Raw genomic sequence first — 25,587 nt, 5'->3', positions numbered from 1 at the left:
ATTGATATATAATCCTTTTTACAAGTCTGGATTGATGTATGATAGTTGATAATAATATAATAAAGTCTCTCTCCCTGTGCCATATATGGGTCCTTTAGAACAGCAATAGCTCTTGATTGGTTATATGATTAAAACTATTTCTTGGATCCTAATTTCTCCTAGGATCAATCAAAAACTTTTCAGATTTTATTAGTCCTCATGTGATCTGCCCTGCCTAACTTTATAAGAATTTAACTTACAGTAATAACAACTCCTTACTCAAACTACATATTAATTCATTTTTATGCACAAATATTTTATTTAACAGCTCATGAGACAGACTCTGTGATAAGAGGTTAAAAAGAAAGTTGATCCAGTGAGTTTAAAGTTTATCAAGTGTCTTGCAATATAGTTGCTGAATTTCTCAAACACACGGAGTGTTCATACCCCTCTTTACCTTCTTTACTTCTGGGGGATTCACAAATGCTGTTTCTTCTGCCTGGAACAATTTTGCTCTATTCTTCTGCCAACCCTTCAATCCATTTCATCTAGGTAAGTACTATTTGGCCTTTGTGACTCCATATGAATTTTGTATCTTCAGAAGAACTACTTCACAGACCCCCCCCTTCCTACTCCACCTCTACCAGCACAAATGCTCTGTATTCATGCACTTACCTTGTGCTTTAGTCACAACAGATACTCCATCCTTGCTTAGTCCTTATCAAACTGGAGATTACCACCAGCAGAAGAGAGTCTTCGTAAGGCCAAGGACTTTGTTTATCTTGTTTCCTATTTTATTCCTATCACCTAGCAAAATACCTGGGACATACTGGCTGTTGGGTAACTATTTGTTAAAAATTTAATATATATTTGGTGTATTATGTGACAAACAAGTGAGGCATGTATTCTAATTAGACACATTTTTATAAGGTAAAACTGAGTGACAATTTCTTCTTTTGATAAGTCTAAAAGATAAGCAATGATGGCTATGTCATAGGGATACAAGGCAAGCCAAATACCATCGGTGCTGTCATTACTGGAATCATTTCACTCCTTAGAACATTTAGCGTCTCCCTGAAGTGATGGAGAGATTGCTATTTTTTGAAACCACCCTCCCCATTACAAAACAACCTGAATTGTCCTATAGTCCTTTTCAACAATGAACAACCATCTACTTCTTCATAACTTCCACCTCTTTGTCCTGGACCTGCCTAAGAAGCTAACCAGAATTCTAATCCTTTTTCTGAATGAATGCTGGTCATATATTTGAAGCCAGATACTCTTTTTCTTCCTCCAAAATCCTTTTCTTCTTAAGAAAAGGTACTTTCAGGTTTCTAAAGGAGTCCTTACATGATGTGGCTTCCAAAGATTCATCATCTTAGCTCTCTCCCTTTAAAGGTACTCTAATTTTTCACTGTCCCATTTACATTGAATAAAATATTACTTCTTATCTGGACAATAATTTCTACTGATTATCTCATTTTAATACCTTTCAGTAGTTGCTTTATATGTATGGCTTATCTTAAGCTTGAGGAAAACCCAAAGCTCCAGGTCATCTTAATTTGTTGGCAATCTGGACACAATTCTTAGAACTCTCCTCATTTTTTTAAAGTCTTCATTGAAATCACTGCTATGGTTATCAAGACCATAGATTTGGTGTGTGGAAGAGATTTCCTAAAGAAAACTACATTTTGTAGTATCCAAAGCAATATTGACTAGCTGAGAAGACCTTGATGTCATCCCTCTGACTGCAGGATACAAAAAAAGACCAAGAAGCAATAAGGCAATGTTGACATCTAGACTGAAAAGTAAGTCTACTGCAGAAGAACATTCTTCCTGGCCTCTCATTCCAGAAAAGTGTTGCAAATAGACTGGAGAGCCTTTCTTTAGAACAGCGTGTCTTCTATTTAAACTATAGGCCCTTTGCTCCCATTTTCAGATTCTGAAAATTCATATCATTTCTTATAGCAAGACTGTAGAAAATGCAGTATTCTGACACCATTTTACAGCTATCCTTGTACTTTTTAATTTTTGTTAAGTGCATTTTAAAATTAAAAGGAAATCTTTAGGACTCCAATTGAGTTTTAGCAATGAATCTACAGTCCATTATATTTTAAGCCCTCAGACTTTTGCCTTCTTTCCTCTTTTAACATTGAGAATATGGGATACAATAAATTACAGGTATTAGATTTCTGGCAAAATGCAGTTTAGGACACTGCACGTTTTTGCACAAAGTGCAAAAAAAATCAATCTTTTCTGCTGTCATAAAACTTATTGAAAACTGCTATTGTGTCATTAAAATTAATGTAATTGCTTTTGTCTTTCTCTCTAAGTCCTGTTGCCCTTTTGGCCAACCCCTACAGGTCACCTCCCCTTGAAGACAATGAGCCCTTTCTGGTTCTTCCACTTGAATTAAACACTGAAACTAATGCTGTGAAATGTTGCCTTTCTAATTCATATTTTACACAAAAAGATTTAATTTTCACATAAGATGGCTGAATTTCCATTTGGATATTTCCCATACTTTTTGCATCATTTAAAACCCACTGCTATAGAAATGTAGAGGGAAATGGGCTTTCTTTTTGAAATATGCCTGAAAAAGGCATCAAACCTGAAATAATTTACAGCAACTTTTTTATTTAAGACAAAACTTTTGGGGTTTTATTAGGCTTTAGAATAAGGCTTGGAAGTTATCTACAGTATATTAATATTTAAATATAAAGAATTATGTATTCTATGCAATACAGATCTTAACTCAAAATGCAATAATGACACATTCGGTATTAATTTAAGCATTTGCTTAAGAAAATGCACCCTCATTTACAATGCTCTAAAATTAAACTTATACCAAAATTTTCCTTTACCGATATTTAACCAGCTTATGGGTTAACCTCACTGACTGTGCTAACACAGGGGAGAAACTTGGGGGGCCATTCACCTCTGCAGAGCTTTGGGTGCATGGCAGCTACTATATGCAGGCTTTTTGAATAGTGAGACAATTGGAGACCCAAGCTCCAGGTCCTTGAACTGGCCTCTGAGGGAGCAGAAAAGTCCTTCTTCTTTATACTTCTTTCCTCCAACCCCTATGCTGGTAAAATATTCATTAGCTAATATCAAATTACTAAACCCTCATGGGGAAGGTGAATTCCTCCCTGATCCCCGCTCAACATAAGCAACTTCTCTTGACAAAGTCATTAGTCCTTGACCCTTACATAATAAGGATTTGATGTGAATTGTTTTTATGGACATGCATGCTAGGATTAAAATAACATTGTTATAACATAAACTGCAATAACTTATGAAATCCACCAAGTAATTTATATTAAATTTTGCTTACACATTCTTTTCCCTATCAGGTGCACACATCCTATTTGGTGAAGAAAACCTATAATAACTTGCACATCTTCTTTGGGGAAGAAAACCTATAATATATTTTACTGTGTGATTGCATGGCATACTCACCTTTATTTTCTTGTTACTTGCAAACAGAAATTGCTTCTACTCTTGTCTAAAGAGAGTATTTTTAGTATTTGCCAAAGGGAACCAATGGGAAATTAAAGACACATTTTTTTGTTCACCATGGACTCAGTAAGGAGAGACTAATAGACAGGAATTCTTTCTCTAATTCATTGTCATGCATAGCCTTTCATCTCTTTCCTTGCTTACCTCTTTCCTTCTATTTCCTCAGTGCTAAGATGACACTTTGTCCCACCACACACCGAGGAGAGTGTTGCAGTGTTCTTGAGTCTTTTCCTCCACCTATGTCTCCTCCCCTAAGATCCTCAGCCTTCACACATGGAATTGAAATTTAAACCAACACCAAAATACAAACACACCTTTCAGGCTATCTTAAATCATCCCTTTTCTGATTCATAAAAATGCACACATAACCTAAATAAATGACTGCCTTCTTTAAGGTCTCCCTCTGATATGAGTGGTATTTTAAAATAATAGCATAAATTGCTAAAGGAAGAAAGAACTATTAAGAGATTTGAATTCCAATTAACTGTCAGTGATTGTTTTGTAGCTCTGGGTCAATTGCACTGAGAATTTCAGAGATCCGTGTTTTCTGAGGGTGGCAAAGGACAGGATCCTAGAGGCTTGCAAAGCTCCTCAATAGCCTTTGAGACCGTCAGTTAAACTTCAGTTATCTTGGAAATTTACTTAAGAAGCATACTTCATTTCCTAAAGTCAGAAAAGTGAGGAAGATTTTCTATTCCTTTATATGTTTATATTGGATTATTTCTTCACTCTTCTCAGGTTCTTTTGCCCTTGTCCTTTGTCTTCCTAATCATTTGATTAACAGCAACCTTCAAAACAAAACATTTGAGACTGGTTAATTGAAAGTTTGAATGGATCAAAGGAGTGTTGGAGGAGGAAACTTTTACATATCAGTCACAGAAAGCCACTAAATATATCTTACAGTAACTAACATTAAATGAGGCTTAAAAGTAAGCCATTCAATAGGGTATTATTTATATTAATGTACACGTATTAAAAATATTAGATTATATTATCCTCATATTACATATGAAGAAACTAGGGTTTGAAATCTGTCAGTTTAGCTACAAATCCCAAGTAGCCAAAATATATAAATAGATGGTATAGAAGTTACAACAATGCATACATATGTCTCTTCCTTCAAACAATGTAGTCTTGGAACTACATGGTACTGGGGAAAAGGCAAACAAACAAACATGGGTAGTAGGCAGTGTATTTCTCCTGCTTTGTGTTTCAGTGGCGTAATGCTCTTGCTTTCCTTCTGCCTCCTAATTTTCTTCTCCAATTCAAGTTGAGTAAGTTAAGTTTTGAGAGAGAGGATAGAAACATGGCTTAGCCTCCCCTCTTCCTCTGGACTTGGTCACCTAAATGAAGGCATGTGCTCTGATATGTTCTCAGCCTAGGCACTGTGTCAAGGCTGTGGTGTTCCAATGTTGTCACTGGATGGGTAAGTCTGTGGAACGCTGGAATACAAAACCAGGATGCCACTTTCTCCAACAGCTCTATTGGTAACCAAGCTGAGATTTTGATTTCCACATGGCTGTTTCCTTTCCAGTAGATGTCAAACTTTGAAAATATGGGAGGAGGACAAAGATTTATTAATCTTTTCAAGTACCAACATAGCACCAAAGGATAAATGCTGTTCCAGAACTATCAAATAAAATGTCAAAATGTCACAGGACCTACTGAAGGGAGTCACCAATTCTGCCATAAGACTAAAAGCACTTTCATAGAGAACGTAGAATTTACCTTGTCTAGATGGAACAGTAGTGATGATCCAAACAAGCTGGGGAAACGGAAATTTTATGCAGATGAAACACAGCATATACAACATGAATGCATCCCCCAAAGTCAAGCACAGGAACATGAAGTTCATTTTAACTGGACCACATTGTGCATGGTGAAGAGGGTGGAGAGCTAAAACCAGAGAAGTTGTGATGGCCAGATGACAAAGAAAAGGCATTTTTATTGGTATGCAACAGAGTCCAGCAAGGTCTGTCACGCAGGTAACTAATATATCCAGAGGAAGCTAAGTCTGACAACAGCTCCTAGTTGGAGGAAATGAGAAAGCAGTTTCTTGCAGCAATCAAAGGGAGAGAGGATGAAGGGGTAAACTTCATCAAGGTTTGTAGAACAAATGAAGAGAGAAGATTGGTGTCATATATTTTTTAAGATTCAGTGGTAGCTTGGGTAGGGTTGGTAAAGGAAATTTTAACATTTAGCAAATAATATATTCATTCAATTTCAATTACGCCTTATAAACATGTAGTTAAGCACTAAAACATTTGCCTTTAGCAAGTACTATAGAATTTTAAGAGAATAAAAGAATTAATAAAAAATTCAATTAATGTATATCCCTTTGAGTTTTATGAAATGCAAATATAAGCTTAAAATAGGATTCGAAAGTTCAGTTTCATTTACTGTAGGCTACATCAATCTACTCTACATAAAATACCAAAAACACGAGATAAAGTATGTTTTATTTTTTTAATTTTATTTAATTTTATTTTTTGACAGAGAGAGAGACAACACAAGCAGGGGAAGTGGCAGACAGAAGAAGAAGGAGAAGCAGGCTCTCTGCAGAATAGGGAGCCCAATGTGGGGTTTGATCCCAGGACCCTGGGATCATGACCTGAGCCAAAGGTGGATGTTTAACCGACTGAGCCACACAGACACCCCAATAAAATATATTTTAAAATACTTATTAAAAAATACTTACTAATTCACAGCCCGGAAAATAAAATAAATTACCAGGGGAGATAGGGAAGAGAAAAGAAAAAAAAAAGAAGAAGAAGAAAGAAGTAAAAAAAAAAAGAGAGAAAAGAAAGGGGAAAGAAAAAAGAAAGCAAGCATAAATTTGGAGTAGGTAACAAACACCAAAATCAGTGGCTGGTTCTCTTGGTAACAGTTACTGTTCCCTGAAGTCCCTAGCTTCAGTTCCTCCACATGAGACAAAAGATAAAAAGAGAACCTGGGAAAGATGGGAAGTTGTGTTTTAAGAAAATACCGCTAATAAGTTCAGTTCTAAAAGTTACAAAACCAAAGAAGAAGAAATTCACAAAGACAGTCATCAGGGAAAACAAACAAACAAACAAACAAACAAACAAAAAAAAAACAGTGGAGTCAGACTCAATGACTGCAGAGAATGAAGAGGATGGTTAAAAATTAAGAAGTCTGTCAAAATAAAGTATTGGAAAGATATGGAGCAAAAGGAACTCTTCTGAATTGTGGGCTTGTGGTAAAACAGCAGGACCATAAATTTGAAGGTGCATGTTCTTTACACTGGGCTTTCTCCACCATGGCAATATTGACTTGGAGCTCGATCACTGTTTGGGGGGTTGCTCTGTGTTTTGTAGGATGCTTAGCAGCATCTCTGGCTTCCATCCACTAAATGATGGCAGCATTCCTTATTCCTCCTTCCAAAATGTCTCCAGGCATTGCCAAATGTCTCGGGGAGGGAAAAATCACCCCTGGTTGAAAACTACTGCTCTATATTCAGCAATTCTACTCCTAGATGTTTATGGCAAAGAACTCTTTTATATTTGTGTTAGGAGGCATGCATACAAATCAGAGTATCATTGTTTATCAAACAGAAAAGCAGATATAATCCTAGGAGATTTGTGACTATATCCTGTAATATAATTAAATGGTGTATAATTTCACTATTGTGTAACAGGAAAAAAAATGCAATAACATGTATACAGTTCATAAAATATTGAGAGCATAAGAACATTGCAGAAGAATAGTTGAAGTTTGGCGCCACTTATGTAAAACCTCAAAAGATGCAAAACTAAGGAAAAGTATATGAATTTATTTTGGGTGATATCTACTTGCTAAAACTATGACAAAAAGAAAAAGAATAAAAAGCAAAATAGTCCAGATACTGACTACTGCTTGAGGGGAGGGTTGAGGTAAAGGACAAAGGATAGAAGTCATATAGTGAGTGAGCTTCAAAATATTGGTAACGTTTGATTTCTTTAACTTAGTGGTAAGTACATGGTTGTTCATTATAATATTATCCTTCCATTTATTTTTTCATTATTTTACTCATACATATTTTATAATTCAAATATATAAATATAATACCATATACAATTTAATATTACTAGATGATTTGCTGACACCGTTGTTTTGTCTTTTGAGGATTCCCTTATCCTTCTAGAAATGTACCCCTCTCCCTGTTTTTATTTGTAGAATTGCTTATTCTTACCACCACTATACCCAGGCTTCTCGAGTAGGAACTTATAGTTATGGCATTTTGCTCCCATGGTCACAGGGGTTGTCAGGGATCACAACCAATCATGGCATTTATATTAGTGTGTTAGGGTTATCATAACAAAACACCACAGACTGGGTGACTTAAGCAACGGAAATTTATTTTCTGACAGTTCCAGAGGCTGGAAGTCCAAGATCAATGTGTTGGCAGGTTTGGTTTTATCTGAGGCCTCTCTCCTGGGCTTGCAAATGACCATCTTCCCACTGTGTCCTCAGATGGCCTTTTCTGTGTATATGTGCACCCCTGGTGTCTCCCTGTGTGTCCAAATTTCCTCTTCTAAAAGGACATCAGTCATGATAGATTGGGCCCAACCTAATGGCCTGATTTTAATGCAGTCACATTCTAAGGTACCAGTGGTTAGGGCTTCACTATATGGATTTAAGGGGGATGTAATTCAGCTCATAAGAGTACCCATGACTCCTAGATCCATGAAAGTTCATTCCCAGTACTTTTGAGCTCAAGGTGGAGGTCAGAGCTTTAAAACTCATTGTTCTGGGGTGCCTGGGTGGCTCAGATGGTTAAGTGTCTGCCTTCAGCTCAGGTCATGATCCCAGGGTCCTGGGATTGAGCCCCACCTGCTTCTTCCTCTCCCTCTACCTCTCCACCCATGCGTGCTCTGTCTCTGTCTCTGTCTCTGTCTCTGTCTCTGTCTCTGTCGCTCTCTCTCAAAAAATGGATAAAATCTTAAAAAAAAAAAATAAAACTCATTGTTCCAAGGCTAGGAGGATGTAATTTTGTATCTGTTTAAACCATATCCTCCCTCACTTAGAGAAAACATATCTACTTGTTGAAGGGAATAAAGAAGGCCTACAAGAAGAAGAATGAGAGAGAGAGAATGATTTCTGCAACGTTCAAATCTGTTTTCAATCATCTTTGGGCTTTCTACTGTTTAGCTATGTGAGCTGATCCATTTCTGTTTATTGCATATATTATTCAGCGTGCACTTTTTGGTAAGTGGGTTGAGTCCAAACTCAAAATTAAATTTAAAAATACTTGCTTGCAAAATATGGAGTACATTGAAACTAAAAATTACCCTGTTTCTCTTAGATATAAGACTTGGAAAATAGTTGTATATGATTTTATTTTACTTCAATTACTGATAAGATATGGTGTTGGTGAAATATTTTATTACAGATCATCTAATTTTGCCATCCTTGGCATACTTTTTTGGTGGCTATCCTGCTTAAAGCATGAAATAACTACTCAGGTACTACAAACATGTGTATCATTAAGGCTTCTCATCATGTGACTGTAATTGATGGGATTCACAAAATGTCCATAACAATGAGAACTGCATTTATTTATTAAAGTCATATTTGTTTAACAGTAGCTGCTTTAAAACTGACAAGGTCTGACTATCTCAACTCATATATTTCCTTAATACTTAACCAGCATGACTAGATTGACAGTGGGAACCATCAAATCTTATGAAGAACAAAACAAAAAACCCCATCAATTACGAATATTTGTACTATCCATACTTCTAGGAAATTTTTTTTAACTTTAGGTTAATAATAACATCTTAGACTAGAATCAGTTTCACTTTAAATATTATAAAATAAGACTTTTCTGCTATCTTTATTGGCATTGGAGTAAAGATTTTTCTATTTGACTGACAACAGAGGAAAAGCAATCTGCGTATTCTGTTGTATAGAGCAGGGATCTAAAGGAATCCGTTGTTTGGATTACATTATCATGTAGACTTTTCATGTTGATTACTTTGATAAAAGTTTTTCTTGAAATAATTCTAATAGTTAAATCTCAACATTATTCCATTCTCCTTCCCTTGGATTAGTAAATTTTGAATTTTTTGTGAGACTCATTTGGAGCATGTCCATCTATTTATATGTAAATATATAACAGTAACACAATAATAGGTCTGAGGAAATATATAGTACAGATCATATTTACTGAAGTGATATTCAAATTCAGCAGAAAATGAATATACACTTCTATTTAAACATGACAGATTTAACACACATCTGTCTCCATTTCTCATGAAATTCCCATAAAATGACAGTAAAATAATTTTAAAATTATAGTCCTCAAATTGATGACATTAGAAGAGGAACTACATAAGGCAAGATATATCAATCAAATTTGGGAAGCTAGAAAATAGATATATGATGGTAGCAGATTTAGCAGATTGGAGAAAATTTTTTAAAAGCCAAGGTGATTCATGCCATGGAATCTAAATAAGTCTTAGAATCTGGAGACACAAGTATCCCTCCAGGATGTTCAATAGTAGGACTGGGTGGAAGTCTATATAAGGAGTATTAGGGTGCCCAGACACCTTCCATTTAACAGACTACATAGTTAATCCTCTGCCAACTCAACCAAAACAAGAGATGGTCCCTAGTAACCTGAATGACTGATGCTCTGCATGAGGAGACACCAGGATTGATTGAAGAGGCGCCAAAGTTTGCACACTAAAAAATGAATTTTCCCCAGCCCCTCTTACCCTTGGTTCCCAAAACAATAGCAGACAGGCTTTTAGACTTAGAAAGAGATTGGAAAATCCCTTTGTAGAAGAACTGAGTAGTTCTACAAATGTAGATTAGTGTATTCATAAATAATAAATAGAAAGTTAAAGATTGATGAAGAGAGCAAATCTTGGCTTCATGGTAAATCAAAAGTTTAACTGTGAGAAAATATGGAAGAAAGTTAGCGCTTTCGCATACATGGCAAGAGAGCCACAATCAACTTCCAAGTGCCTCACAAAATGGTGCATAGATGCCAATCATAACATATGAGTGAGTGAGTTTTATCTCGGAACTCCAATAAGCATATTCATCTCTCTCTAAACTCTGTCATTTCAACAGGGAGAAAAAGACCATCTCATTGGGATGAATATACCTGTTAACGCTTTGGAATGAATCCTACACAGAATGGTTCAAGGCACCGTATATCCAGAACAAAAACCATTTCCACCCATCACTCTCAGACTTTACCCCAAGTATATTCCCTTCAGTACAAAGAAACCAAATCTTTCTTAGAAATCTTGAGAATCAGGGGCCCCTTGATGGCTCAATCAGTTAAGTAACCGACTCTTGATTTAGGCTCAGGTCATGATCTCAGGGTTGTGAGATCGAGCCCCATGTTGGACTTTGCATTGGGCGTGGAGCCTGCTCAGGATTCTCTCTCTCCCTCTCCCTCTGTCCCTCCCCACCCTCTCTCTCTCTAAGAAAAAAAAGAAAAGAAAAGAAAAAGAAATCTTGAGAATCATGTTAACTAGTACCATGTGGATTTTATCTTTCATGCTATTCTGTAGTCCCTGAAAAAAAAAAAAAAAAAAAAAGAAGGAAAAAAAAAAACGAAAACGAAAAAGAAAAAACGGCCCAATACCTTCCAGGCAAATCCATTAGCAATAAGCTAGAGGGTGCACAGAAGTTCTTATTGTCATTTTAGTTCCTCAGTAGCAAATGTCAATAGTGAACCAAGGTCCCCAGACAGTTGAGGAAAGCCTGAAATATGAAAAACTGAAAACAAAATAAGCCGAAGCAAAATGGAAATAAAAAGTCTCAGTGCTAAAAGGAAAAAAGAAATTGTCAGATAAATCTTAACACCTTAAAGATAAAAAAGGATTTATTGCCACAAAGCAATAATATAACGTTGTTTCAAAGAAGTTTTAAAGACAAGAATTTTCCTAAATTAAAGATTATGAAAATAGTAGAATTTTAGAATTCCAATAGGAGAGTTGGAAGATAAAGTTAAGGAAGTTCACAAATAGAAAACAAACACAACAGAGCAAAAGAGAAATAAAAGAAAAAATATGTGAGCACCCCATCTCTCACCAAATGGCTGCAGGTGAGGCTGGTACCACCCACAATAGGGTCATCAGGGAAGACTCATCCCCAACCTCCCAACCAGCTCCTGAAGGGACCCGATTTGCTAACATGGATGGCCCAGGTGCAGACCAGGTGGGGGTGCTCTATTCCCTGCCCACAACTCAGCTTTCAAGTAGTCCAAGCTTCTCAGCTCTCCTCCAGGAGTCCCATGAAGGCAAATCCCTCTCGGGAGGAAAGCCTATTAGAAGAACTGCTCGGCTGGAGAGCAGATGTGGGGAAATACTGTTCTTTGACCCCAGAGTCTCCCACACCCTACCTAACTGTGCTTGGTGGCTCAAGGAAAGACTCTACCCCATGGGGACACGAAAGCAGGTGCCCCTCTATTTGGATTATGGGGAAGAGGCATGGAAGTGCTCACCACTCTATGGGCCTGGTATTTCCACTTAGCCACACCAGGGTCCAGGGAAGTGCACTGTACCCCATGGGTGACATCAGCACAAATCCAGCAAGCTGTCCTGGTGGACCAGGCAAATAACGAAGACCAGAATAGCACTGAAAATGAATTGTCCTTGGAACCAGACCCCTCACATATAAGCTAGGACCGTCCTTTGCTGGCTAAAATAGAAGACATTAAACACACTTTTAAATAATCGGTGAGTCAAAATGATAGTCCAAAAGTAATTTAAAAAATACCCAAGAGGATGAAAATGAATCCTGAACATAATAAGGGCCATATGTGGCAGCCGTAGCACAATAAAAAAAGCACCAGCAAGGCACAAAGTTGTGCTATTTCAGCAGACCATGGATAAAAGTAAGATCTGAAAATATTCTACAAATTAAAAACCTGGTCCATAGAAAGGATCCAGAACGCGAATTGCATTTGACTTCTTAATAGCAATAACGGAAGCCAGAAATTGATAAAAGAAATTAGTGAAGGTCTTTAATAATAGAGATGGGAAAGAATTCTTTTTCTAGAGTTTTATATCAGAAAAACTATCCAGTAATTATTTTCTTAAAATGGACAATTAAGTCATGCAAGGTCTCAAATATTACCTCTTCCAAATAATGATTAACAATGGCAATGAAAGCATTGGCAACATACATATAATGTGTGTTATTATGATAATATTAAAATGTCATAGCTTACAGATATATGTTTATGTATTAAAGATGGATTAGCACAATGATGCTTTATAACCCATGGCAGCGTTTGGTCATATGCTGAGAATTATCAAATTTCGGTGATATACAGGATTTCATTACATGATATTCTTTCCTTTTGTACATATTTTAAATTTCTGTAATAAAAAAGTTTTCAGAAAGTCCAAGTGTGTATCACTCTTTTCTCAGGAAAGATGTGTTTCAGCAAACATGGGTGTAGAAGGAGAAGAGAGGAGAATTTGATACAGAAACTAGATGAGTCAACACAGGAAAGGAGAGATGCCTAGGGTGATGGAATAGGGACCTTTCAAGACAACTCTCAGAATATGGACTTCAAGAGTAACAACTCAGTCAACCGATAATATAACAGATGGAAGCATATAGTGATGGCGATTCTTCAGGCGGGTGGCTTAGAGCCAAACACTAACTCTGTTAGTTCAAATATTTCTGTAGGCAGCTACCGACTTTCTCTGTCCGTTTCCTCTATGTGAAATGAGAATAATTAATATGGCCTAGTTCATATGGCTGTTGAAAAATAAATGAGAATATTAGATTAAAACAAAATAATTATAATAAATAATAACAGCAATCATAGTACTGAATGGTCGTAGCAAACATATTTTTATGACCTACTGCATACCAGGCACTACACTCTTCACTTAACATTTTTAAATTGCTCTTCATCACCCTGAAATGTGGGTAGACTTATCCTTTGTTCACAGATGAGGAAATTAAAATCTGAAAGCCTTGAGGATTTGCCTGGGCTAGTTGTGAAATATTATTTCCAGACTTCAGTTCACTTTTGACTACCTCTAATAACTTCTTTCGATTAAAAGTTAATATATTTTAATAAAAAAAAGAGCACACTCAATGTAGCTACAGATAAATTGGTGAAGGACTGTTGTTGTAGGACATATTCCATAGCTACAATTATTTTCAATTATTTAACAAAAGACAGAATAAATGGGGGAAAATGTGTTTAGAAAGTCTGAAAAATTCAGGGGTAAATAATACGTAAAGATAAATGAACTTGCCTTGAGGAGACAGAAGCAATGAGAATATTTATAGCATATCTGATCTACTAAAATATGAAGAAGCATTGCTTACATATCTTCTCTCACTTTTGTCAAAGTTTAAGATTGTACTGAAAATTAGGAATGGCTGCCTTTTCACTCAATAGTGAATATAGTAATCAAAAATTAGAATTTATTCTTATATGTTACTTATACCTTTATAACTACAAAAACTCATAATTTTTCTTATGTATAGATTAAAATTTTGTTTTTCATTGTATATATTTCTGTAAGGGGCAGACTTGTCCAGGCCAATCTTACTAATCTTATGCTTAATGCTGATAGAGTTTCTGTGCAGGCATTCATAGTCAAGGGCATTTTATTTATAAGAAATATCTCTACTCTTCAATGATATAAATTTTTTAGCATATTTTACAACATTCATTCTTTAACTGATTAAACCCTTTGGTCCTATATAAGTGCAAATTTAACATTTCCTTTTGGAATGAACTATGAAATTCTAATGCCTTCGTCTTCTCCTGTGTAAAAGAAATTTACAAAAATGCACAGGCATAAATCATACAAATAAAGGTAAGTAGAACAACCTTCATAAGTAATTAACATGAAGTGTAGCTATTGCTGGGTGAAGTAATCTGCACATTTTCCCATAAAATATTTACAGTTGTTTATGTGTTAGCCCTAGTACTTATTGAATGAATTCTCCAGATTGTTTGCCATCTATTAATCAAGACGTTGTTTTATTGCTGGTTCTCCATGCAGTGAACTCTCAGTCCTACATTTTTATAATAGGTTTAGAAACATTGCCCATTACCTATAATATTTCCTAATTAAAGATGATTCATGTCACAAATTCCAATATTCCATTTCCAAAAGTTACATGTTTCTAGAATGTGATATAATAACATGATATTGGCTTCAATAATTAAATATCAAATCCTTTATTTTTAACTCAAAAATATCCAAATTAGGGATACCTTTTGCTGAGGGAATTGAGAGAGAAAGAGATTCTTGGTGATGATATGAATACGCAGTAAATGGAGATAGTTTTAGATCCTGATTTCCAGGTCACACCATAGGCAAAATAAATGGGGGTCTACAGTGATGGAAACCTGATATTAGAATTTTTAAAGTCCTCAGGAAGTTAAAATGTGCAGCCAATTCTGAGAAGCAGTAAGGCACATCTAAGTGAGCAGGTCCTACAAATAACAATTTACCGGAACTCTACCCAAGTTCACTATTGTGAAGTGCCAGCTGGGAAGAACACTTACCATGGCTGAATCAAAATAAAACAAAACAAGAAGACAAAAGAAAGAGTTAAAGCTGTACACTATTAATATGAAAGGTGGGGATGCAGGAAGGTTCTGTGATACAGAAGAGGCCCATAGCCCTCTGAACCTAATGAAAGCTATTGTGAATTTGCCCATGAGACAGACCAAATTCTGAATGAATGGGAGCCAACCAATGAAGCAGGCTCATGTGCACAAAGATATGTTCCAGCAATAGGCAGATGGGAAGTATCTGCTAAAAAGGAGCCTGCTGCCTTTGGACAGTACAGGTTCCCATAGGTTTCCAGAATTCTCCAGTAGAAAACTCCAATCTGGCTTCCCCACTTTCTGACTGCTACAATATAGTTTTCTCTTTACTTTTGTCTTCACTCTTTAAAATCGTCTATCGTACATGAAGTAACTGGTGAATGTGCAAGAGTTATTAGCCAATGTAATTTTAATTGCCAGCAAATGGAAGAAAGTAGGGAAAGAGATGTGTAAAAGTACCCTATTTCTCCATTTGAAGCATGGTCATAGAACTTATATTTATATTCAAGTAAGTTGTTTTACCCGTCCTGCAAAATAAAAACCTTATCCCATGTGTGTGTCATCCACAATCAGAAAGCCACCCCAGACTTAAAACAAGGTGACTTTGAAAGATATTGCTCCCATAGCTATCTTTTTTATGTCTATGGTTTAACTACCTATAGGTTATGAACTTCTAGTGAAAATATTTAATTTTTACATCCTGTCAATATCCGTGATTTCTTTCAAAGTTAGGCTTTCCCCACAGTCAATTGAGTGCACATTTTTCCTTATATTTATGATTTTTCTTTAGATTTGTTGAATTATATTTGGGATTAAGTAGAAAGATTAAAAAAAAGGAGCAAGGGAAAATTATGAGAGTAAGTCTAAGAAAAAGTTTACTTAGCACAAAATTATTCTAGTTACACAGTAACCAGAAGGATCTATTTAAAATTTAAATGCTACATCCTTTCACATATAAACTAAAGCAAAGATTTCAGATGGGTACTTAAAAAGAGAGTTGATATTTTGTTTTGTTTTCCACATCAGACCTTTACTATATATGCTTCTTCTCTGTAGAATTGTTGATACTGCTAAGACAAACTAGGCAAATTATTTGAGTGGATTGTACACATGTGTGATTTATTTATTTACTACCTTAACACTTGTCTACTGAGCATTTAGTATAAGCCAAACATTGTGTGGGCACTGGGAAGTCAAAACAAGATAAAAAATAACAAAAGCATGTTGATGTCCTCAAAGAGTTTATAATCCAGTGAGAGAGAGAGAGAGAGAGAAGTATAAAAAGTACACTTCTCTCAAAGAAGTACAAAATCAAAACCATGCTAGATGAGGTACATCGTGCTATGGGAGCATGACTCAGGGTGGTGGGAAAGCTGCCAGTTGGGAAAGGGAAACTGAGGAAAGGTCTGAAGGTTGAATCATTTGGGGAGAAGTGGGAGAATAGAAGGTAGAAAATTGAGGAGCTTGGGAAGTTAAAATTTCTCATGAGAAAAATCAAAGAACTGCAGCCAGAGTGAGAGCAGGAAAATGAAGATGAGGAAACAAGCTGATTCGGAGGGTATGGGAGGAATGCCTGGAATATCCTGAAAACAGGAAGATGCCTTTGTCAAAGGGTGGACACGACCACACTAGCCTTTGGAAAAGTGCACTTTGCTCATATTGTGAAAGACTAGTTGGAGTGCAACTAGACCAAATACACTGAGACAAGTTAAGAGACCATGTAGTGTTCAAGTGACAGAAGTTAGGAGTAGTTTCGTGTTAATATTTCATTAACTAATTTACATAACTTAGAACTATCATATTTTGGAAGTATAAACTTTGTAGCTATGGAAAGATGCTATCTTACTGGCCATTAAATAAAATTGATTCCTTATTAAACTTGTATTAAAATGGAACCTCTATGCCAGCATTCATTAAAATAGCAAAAGAAAAAAAACAATTTGCAAGATTATAAGGATAAAAATAGAAATAGAGGCTGAAAGAACAAAAGTTGATTGACTCCAGTATTACTGAGTGTGACATGAATTTTTACTTAAATTATTCATTTCACTGACTAAACCCTGACTTCTACAGGAGGCTATATAATGATCAGTTTCATGCTACTATTTTAATAAGTCCCTAATCAATTTTAAATTTCTCTTATATAATAAATTTTCAACCTGAGAACTGGAAATCCTAATGGTACTCTAATATGCATTATGTGAAAATATGGGGACTATAGTCCTTAGGAAAAAAAAAGGCAAGGTTGTGTGGGATGGTGTATTAGTCAGTTTCTTCAGAGAAACAGAACCAGTAAGGTTTAATTATTTGTTCATTCATTCATTCATTCATTCATTATAAGGAATTAACTCACACAATTAGGAGTCTGGCAAGGCCAAAATCTGCAGAGCCAGTGTTCCAGTTTGAGTTCAAAGGCTGGAAGCTGCTGCAGAACCAGAAGAGTCAATGTCTCAGTTCAAAGGCCATCAGGCAGGAGAATTTTCTCTTACTCAGGAGAAGGTCAATTTTTTGTTTTATTTAGGCTTCGACTGATTGGATGAGGCCCAGTCACATTATGTAGAGCAGTCTGCTTTACTCAGTTTATCTTATCTAATAACACTGTCATGGAAACATCCATAATAATATATGACCAAATATCTGGGTATCCAGTGGACCAGTCAAGTTGATGCAAAATTAACCATCATAGATAGATTTAAGAAAAATTCAACAACAAAAAATACTATACAAAAATTATTAAATAAAATCTAGATCTTATTTTTGTCAGCTAATTGTCAATTTCTTTTTTTCTCACAAGATGATAGTTCTTTGTGTGGAAAAGAAAAAAATGAAGTCTACCTTAAATTTATTTATATCATATGAAATTCCATTTACATTTTTACATATTTACATTTTTTATTTAAAACTTAGATAGAAGGAGATTGTTATGTTTTTCCTTATTATTACTAAGTTTCTAACTTCGGGTATTAATGCTAAAAATAAGTATTAATATAAGAGAAGAAAATTATGATATATTCTTTATCATTGTAAAATGACTCTTATGTTTGGTAATATTTCATGTGCTAAAGTCTGATTCGTATATTTATATAGCTACTCCAGTTTCGTTTTGCATAGGGATTATATCATATATCTTTTCTATTAGTTTGCTTTCAACCTATCTGTGTCTTCTATAGTTAAAGAAGACTTCCATAGGCAGCATATAGCTGTGTCCTGATTTTTAATCCAATCTGAATATCTGACAGTTTTCAAATGCTATGTTTTGACCATTTACATTTATTATAATTATTGGTATGTTTAGATTAAAATTTACTGTCTTCCTACTTCTTTACTCTGTTTCATTTGTTCTTTGATCCTTTCTTATTACATGATTTCTATTAGTTCAGTACTTTAATTCTATTTTCTCTCTACTATGAGCATCTAACATTTTTTTGTATTTAGTGTTTATTTATTATTCTTAATTCATTTTAGTGTCAGTTTTATGGTTGCTTTAGGGTTTAAAATATACATCTTTAATTAATCACAGTCTGTCTTCAAATAATAATATATGACTTTATGTGCAGTATAGAATTCTTAAAATACACTTCCAAATCTTTCTTCTAATCTTTTTTTTTGCTATCACTTTCATAAATTTTATTTTCTTATGCTATAAACCTGGAAAACATGGCTACTATATTTGTATTATATAGTCAATTATCTTTTAAAATAGCTAAAATAAGAAAAAAAGTGTTTTATATTTGCCTTTATTTTACCTTTTCCAGAGTTTTATCATTTCCTTATGCATATAAAATGATATACCCTGGTATATATATATATATATATATTTTTTTTTTTTTTTTTTTGCCAAGATTTCTTTTCAGTAGACAGTGACAGGCACAGGTATGTGCTTGCTGCTCCTTTTACCTTGCTTTGATATAGCCAAATCCTGTTCTATTTCATGCCAAAAGCATCTCTTATTGGAAAAAGAAGAGGCATAGCCTATACTTTAATGAAAGAATTATCACACTCTTTTGTGAATCTCTGCTTTGCACTGAGAAACAGAGAGAGGTTCTTTAATACTCCAATGAATTGAAGAGGGGGATTCTGCTATTTGTTGTTTTTAGACAGAAAAAAAAAAATGGAAAAAAAGTATATGAAAAAGAATTATGTGTGGACAATTTTTTCTTTAAGTTTATTTAAAAAGGACAGCGGTAATATTAGTTATTATAATATGAACATGAAATAAAGGATTCTATTCATAATTGCATGAATTACTAAAGAAGGACCTAGTTAAAATATTTCACCTACTGTTTATATAATTTTTTAAAATGACAATTATTTTCTGGATTCTCTTTAAAGGAAAAGCTACCATAAATACTATCGTTTCTCCAACACATTGGCTACTGGAAGACAGATTTGCATATTTTGCATGTTTAGGGAAGTGTGTGGTGACTGGGTTTTCAACCCCCAATTTTCTTGCTTTACAACAACATGAAGTGACCTAGATTCTTGGCTAAGTCAAGCACGGACTTAATTCCTCACCAATTTTTTCCACCCACACTGTTGATTAAAGTGAAAGAAAGAAAAGGCTTAAGGAGGAAATAAGAAAGATTGAGGAATGCTTATTAGGCATATATATGGCAGTGGCATTTAACAAATGCTATCCTGACAATACTAAAAAAATATTTTAATGAATTAATTTAGTTTTGCTTGTACACACACTTTCTCATTTAGACATGATTTTTTTGAAAGATTTTTACAGAACATAGAATTTTGAGTTGACTTTTCTTTCAACACTTAAAAGATTTCTCAGTTGTCATCAGGCTTGTGTATTTTCAGATAAGGAATTTGTTCTGATTTTTATCTTTGTTTCTTCCCATGTAATATGTTTTTATTCTCTTGTTGACTTCAAGTTTTTCCTGTTTATCTTTTTTTTTTTTCAATTTGAATATGATGTGTTTGGGAAATTATTTGGCATTATCTCATTGAATGTTTCTTGTGCCCCATTTGTTTTCTCTTATCTCGTATGCTAGATATTTATTTTCTACATTCTTGGCTGCTCCACTCTTTTTCTCCCCCCCGCCCACATTTTTCTTTCTTTGTGTACTTAAATTTGAGTAAATTTTATTGCCTTATTTTGATTATTTCCTCCACTAAAAAGTCTATTGATGAGACTATAAAGAAATCATCCAACACCTGTCCACATGGGGAAAGACCATTGTAGGCATTGTGCTGTTTTCACAAAATAGTGAGGAGCCAGTGTGACTGCGACAGAATGAATGGGCATGGGTAGGAATAGGATAGTTAGAACTAAGGAATATGGTCAGAGAAGGAATTAGAGGTCACAACAATTGTTTGTAATAGTAAAGATTTTCAGTTTCACTCTAAGTATAATGAAAAGCTGCTGGGGCGTTTTGTGCAGTGCAATGTAATAATCTGTCCTTTGTTAGACGATTACTATGGCTACTCTGTTAAGATCAGAGTCAATGAGGCCAAGGGCAGAAACAAATAGCCCAGTTAGGAGGTTATTATAGTGATCCAAGCGAAAGATAATAGTTGCTTGAGAGTTGTGATGGCTTTTTTGAGATGTGAATGTAGCTTATTTATAGTTCTCAGTTATTCAGTTGATCATTAGTCTAGGTGCTACTGTGATGGGATTTTGCAGATGTCATTAAAGTTCCTATCAGTTGACTGTAAGTAGGGAGGTTATCCTGGATAATATGGATAGGCTTGACTTAATTAGTTGGAAAGTATTAAAAGTCAGGCCTGAATTTTCCTTGTAGATGTAGGAAAAATTCTCTTGTGGACAGCAGCTTTGGCTAAACACATGAATTCTAGCCTGCTTGGTATCTTCCTTTCCAGCCTGACCACAGATTTCAGACATGCTTGCCCAGTCCCCACAATCATGGCAGCTACTTCTTTATTTCCTTGGCATCTCTCTCTCTCTTACCACATACACATGTGTATGTATGTATACATATATATACACACACACACACATATACATGTGTATATGTATACATATACACCTTCTATTAGTTGTACCTCTCTGGTTGAACCCTGACTAACACAGGAGGTAAAAAGTGGTAAGATCATGGATATAAGTCTGTAATTGGAAATCTATACATACACATAACAAATAAATGCATAAATTTGATCTAAATATTCTGTAGTATGTTATAAAAAATGACTATTCAATAAAATAGATCCATAGCATCATTTTAGTGGCTATGTTTCCTTTTGCTGTATGGAAATAATTGTTATTTAATTGATTTGGCTCATTTCCTGCTTCAATATTATAAATATTGTTGATTTGAACTTTTGTGTCTATGGATGTTTGTGTGAGTTTGTTTAGACATTTAGACATAAATCTAGACATAAATTTTCAGCTAACTGCACTGACATCTCATTACAAAACACTTAAAAAATAAGTATTTTCTGAGATAAAAACTTTTATAGTTAAATGTAACAGGATAATTGCTATATAATATATGCTTTATAATGTGATATAATATTATTTTTAACAAATATATTTATTCGGTAAAATTGTGTCTTTAAAAGTCTAATGTTCTTGAAGTGTTATGTTGTTGATTACATTAAATTTACTTAATTACACTTAAAGTAAATGCCTACCTAGATGCATACAGTTTATAAAATTGTACTATAGGTTCTTTGTAAAATCATAAATAGAAAGACTCTGAACATTAGATTATATGACAAAGTAATGAATTTTACTCCCCAAAGAACTTTCTAAGATTAATCCAGAGTCCATTCCTTTTAAAAGAAAATTAAATGACCCCATTTTTCTCTGTTCATTCATTATTTATGCAATAATCCCCATATGATTTAATGGCTTGTTTCAAAGTAGAGCTTGCAAAATCCTCTGTGAACAAAAATATTGCAAACTGAGAAGAGGCTAGCTGGTAGGCTTTTGAAAATATAAATGGACTTCTACTAGCTAGCACCGTGAACTCCACACCTCATCCTTAACTTACGGATATTTCAGTGGGCAGAGTCTTGTTATGACTTCAGGGGTGTTTATGGTTTGATAGAGTCATCCTCTACATATTAAAGATTTCTGCAAGTTGACATTTCCCAAAAGGATGGATAATAAAGGAGGAAGGGGGGGTGGGAGGTTTTTCCTTGTTCTCACAGCTGTGAGTACTGTTATTAGTGAAAGACACTCTAAGAATATATTTCATTTTTGACAAGCAATCTCTGTCAAATGATGGCATGTCAGCATTTGGTGATATTTTGAAAAGAATGTCAGGTGCGATTGAGGAAAGAATCACTAGTTTCGTGGATGGTTAAAACAATGCATTACATTTGATTTCTGAATACATTTGATTTAATTAAGCTTAAAAGCTTCATTTTTCTCATTCTTGAAAAATGTCTTCTCTATTTTGGAGATGGGAAGGAGAAAAAAATAGTTTTGTGAATATCTAGACTTGTTCCCTCCCCACATCTATTTGCAATTACAAGTACAGCAGAAATATTGGAAATCTTCAATTGCTATCACTAATCAAAAACTCGCATTCAGGACTCCACAGCTTCAGTCTGACATAGGTAGGTTGTTAGTTTTTTAGCTGTTTAATGTATATCAAATCCTGTATTTTAAAAACTCTTCTAATATGAGCTGTGTTTTCTTTCCTGCTAAGGAAAGCAGATATTATTTTTACCCTGATTCTAACACAAACAACTAAAGGCACTATGATAAGAGAAATTCTCCCTTGCAATTTACTAGCCATATAACTTAGATAACTTAGGGCAAGTTACATGTGTCTACGTGCGTGTGTGCATATGCCTAAGGTTTCTTCCTATATAATGGAGATACTACCTCACAAGGTTATCATGTGGATTCAGTGAGTTAATGTGAAGCTCTTCGAGTACTGCCTGGCATACAGTAAGAGCATAGTCAACGTAGGCTTCTATTAGGCATTATGGACCAGTTGGAGTACTCTACGTGGTATTTAATCTAAAGATGACACTGCAGGCTCTAGTTACTGAAATTGATTTGATAAATCAATAGTAGCCAATACAATAAAACATCTCTCTCTCTTTAAATTTTTTATTTAAATTAAATTAGCCAACATATAGTACATTATTAGTTTCAGATGTAGTGTTCAATAATTTATCAGTTGCATATAACACCCAGGGCTCATCACATCACGTGCCCTACTTAAAACAGATCTCTTAAGCAGAGATTCTGTAATTTAAGAATGCAGTTGGTATAAACAATAACTATTTTAGGAGAAAACTCTTTTCAACAGCAGGTTCCAGTATCAGCTCTACTTCCTGTTGGATATATGACCTCAGGCAAATCATTTAGTTTTAGAAAATCATAGACATTTGAAAAGAATATTTGAAGCCAGTAAATTTGAACTAATTATAATTAGAGAAATTGAAATTAGAAATCACATAGATAATTGGTGGCAAAATTTGAACTCTCTGTGCAGTGCTATTCAATATGACTGCATTAATGCAGTCAACAAATATTTATCAGCAACCACTCTAAGCCAGTCAATCAATGTCAACATCTATAAAATGAGATTGGATAGACACATTATGTACTGAACTTTTGAGCTCTAAAATCCTCTTTCTCTGTGAAACAAAATTAAGAATCATTCTAACCACTTAACTGATTCATTTTTTCTGAAATGTGAATTAAACTTCAAGACAATTTACTTAAGGAATTGAGAATTCAGAACCCCTGGTAGATACCAGGGCTTGGGGAAATAAGGTAATTTCTCTGAGCCTCAGAGTTCTCATTGGAAGAGTGGGAATACTTAGCAGGGCTGTGATACATAAAACAGCCAGTGTGACTTGTCACTACAAATTCCAGCTGCTCACCATTCCCATGCTTGGAAGCTGGCGGGCATATCGAAATGTTAACATCAAGTTTTACCATATGACCCCACATGACTCCAGAGTTTGTGAAGCTGAGTTTGTGAGGCAAGAGTTCCTTAACAATCAAAAGTTTCTTTCTAGAAACTACACTGTAACATGACCATTACTTTTCCTTCCTCATACAGGATAGAGTCACTTGGTTTTTGGCTGAGGAAATTGAGAGACTGAAGCATTAACACCTAGCTCATTGAAGATTAAGAGGTACAGCCTAGTTTTCTTCTGAATTCTATTTTCTGGTTTTAAGTGAACTTGCAAATGATATTTACTAAGTACCTTCTTATGCACTTAGGTGCTTTAACCCATCATCTTGAAACAAGTATCTCTGGGGCGCCTGGGTGGCTCAGTTGGTTAAGCATCTGCCTTTGGCTCAGGTCATGGTCCCAGGGTCCTGGGGTCAAGCCCCACGTCAGGCTCCCTGCTCAGCAGGGAGCCTGCTTCTCCCTCTCCCCCACCCTTGCCCATTCTCTCTCTCTCACTCAAATAAATAAAATAAAATAAAAACAAGTATCTCCATACCCTCTTTTACCATTGATGTTATGTGATGCCTTCCCATGTATTTATTTTTTATTTTATTTTATTTTATTTTATTTTATGATTTTATTTATTTATTCGACAGAGATCGAGACAGCCAGCGAGAGAGGGAACACAAGTAGGGGGAGTGGGAGAGGAAGAAGCAGGCTCATAGCGGAGGAACCTGATGTGGGGCTCAATCCCATAACGCCGGGATCACGCCCTGAGCCGAAGGCAGACGCTTAACCGCTGTGCCACCCAGGCGCCCTGATGCCTTCCCATTTAATATCGTCATGTGTTTCTTGAGAATTTTTCACTATGAAATGTTCACATTAATCTCTAGCAACAATTCTTGATGAAAAATCGGTCTTGTCTGATACTAATAAAACTACAGAAGCTTTTTTATTATTGGGATTTGCATGATATAACTTCACCCTTTTACTTCTACCTTTCTATTTCCTAATGTTTTAGGGGAGTTTTACAACATATGGTGAGGTTTTAAAAAAATCTATTGTTATAATCTTAGATTTGTAATCTTAGACACTAGTCTAATTGTATCTAGTGTGATGACTGATAAATTGGATTAATAACTGCCATCATGCTATTTGCTTTTTATTTGATCCTTATGTTTTAAGTTCTTCTGTTTCTCTTTGACTTTTTTGCAATCTTCAACATTTATACCCTTCCATTTTTCTTTTCATTTATTTGCTTTTTGTACCTACACTTACTATTATGCACTGTCATATATATTTATTTACCCTAAAGATCACCACATGCATACTAGGCTTATTACAGTTTTATATAAACCAATACTTGTACAAATTTCCTGTCAGTGTTAAGACCTTAGAACACTTTAATTCTATTTAAACTTTTCTGCTCTTTGTGTTATTATTGTTATGAATTTTAGTTCTTGTTTTATCTTGCATTCTATAAGACATTTTTATCATTGTTTTGTATAGTCAAAAGTCTGTCTGAGGTAGGGGTTGAGGTTGTCTTTTTTTTCCCCATAAAAATATCATATTGTTCTGGCACTATCCATTTGATTTGTTCTCCTTTTTCTAACTTCTTAAGGTAAAATCTTAGATCATTGATTTTATGCCTCTCTTCTTTTCTAATCCTCAAATTTTAGCTGCACTTCCCAAACA

This window comes from Ursus arctos, unplaced genomic scaffold (genome assembly GCF_023065955.2).
Source record: "Ursus arctos isolate Adak ecotype North America unplaced genomic scaffold, UrsArc2.0 scaffold_2, whole genome shotgun sequence".
Classification (NCBI taxonomy): domain Eukaryota; kingdom Metazoa; phylum Chordata; class Mammalia; order Carnivora; family Ursidae; genus Ursus; species Ursus arctos.
This window is presented reverse-complemented; position numbering follows the sequence as displayed.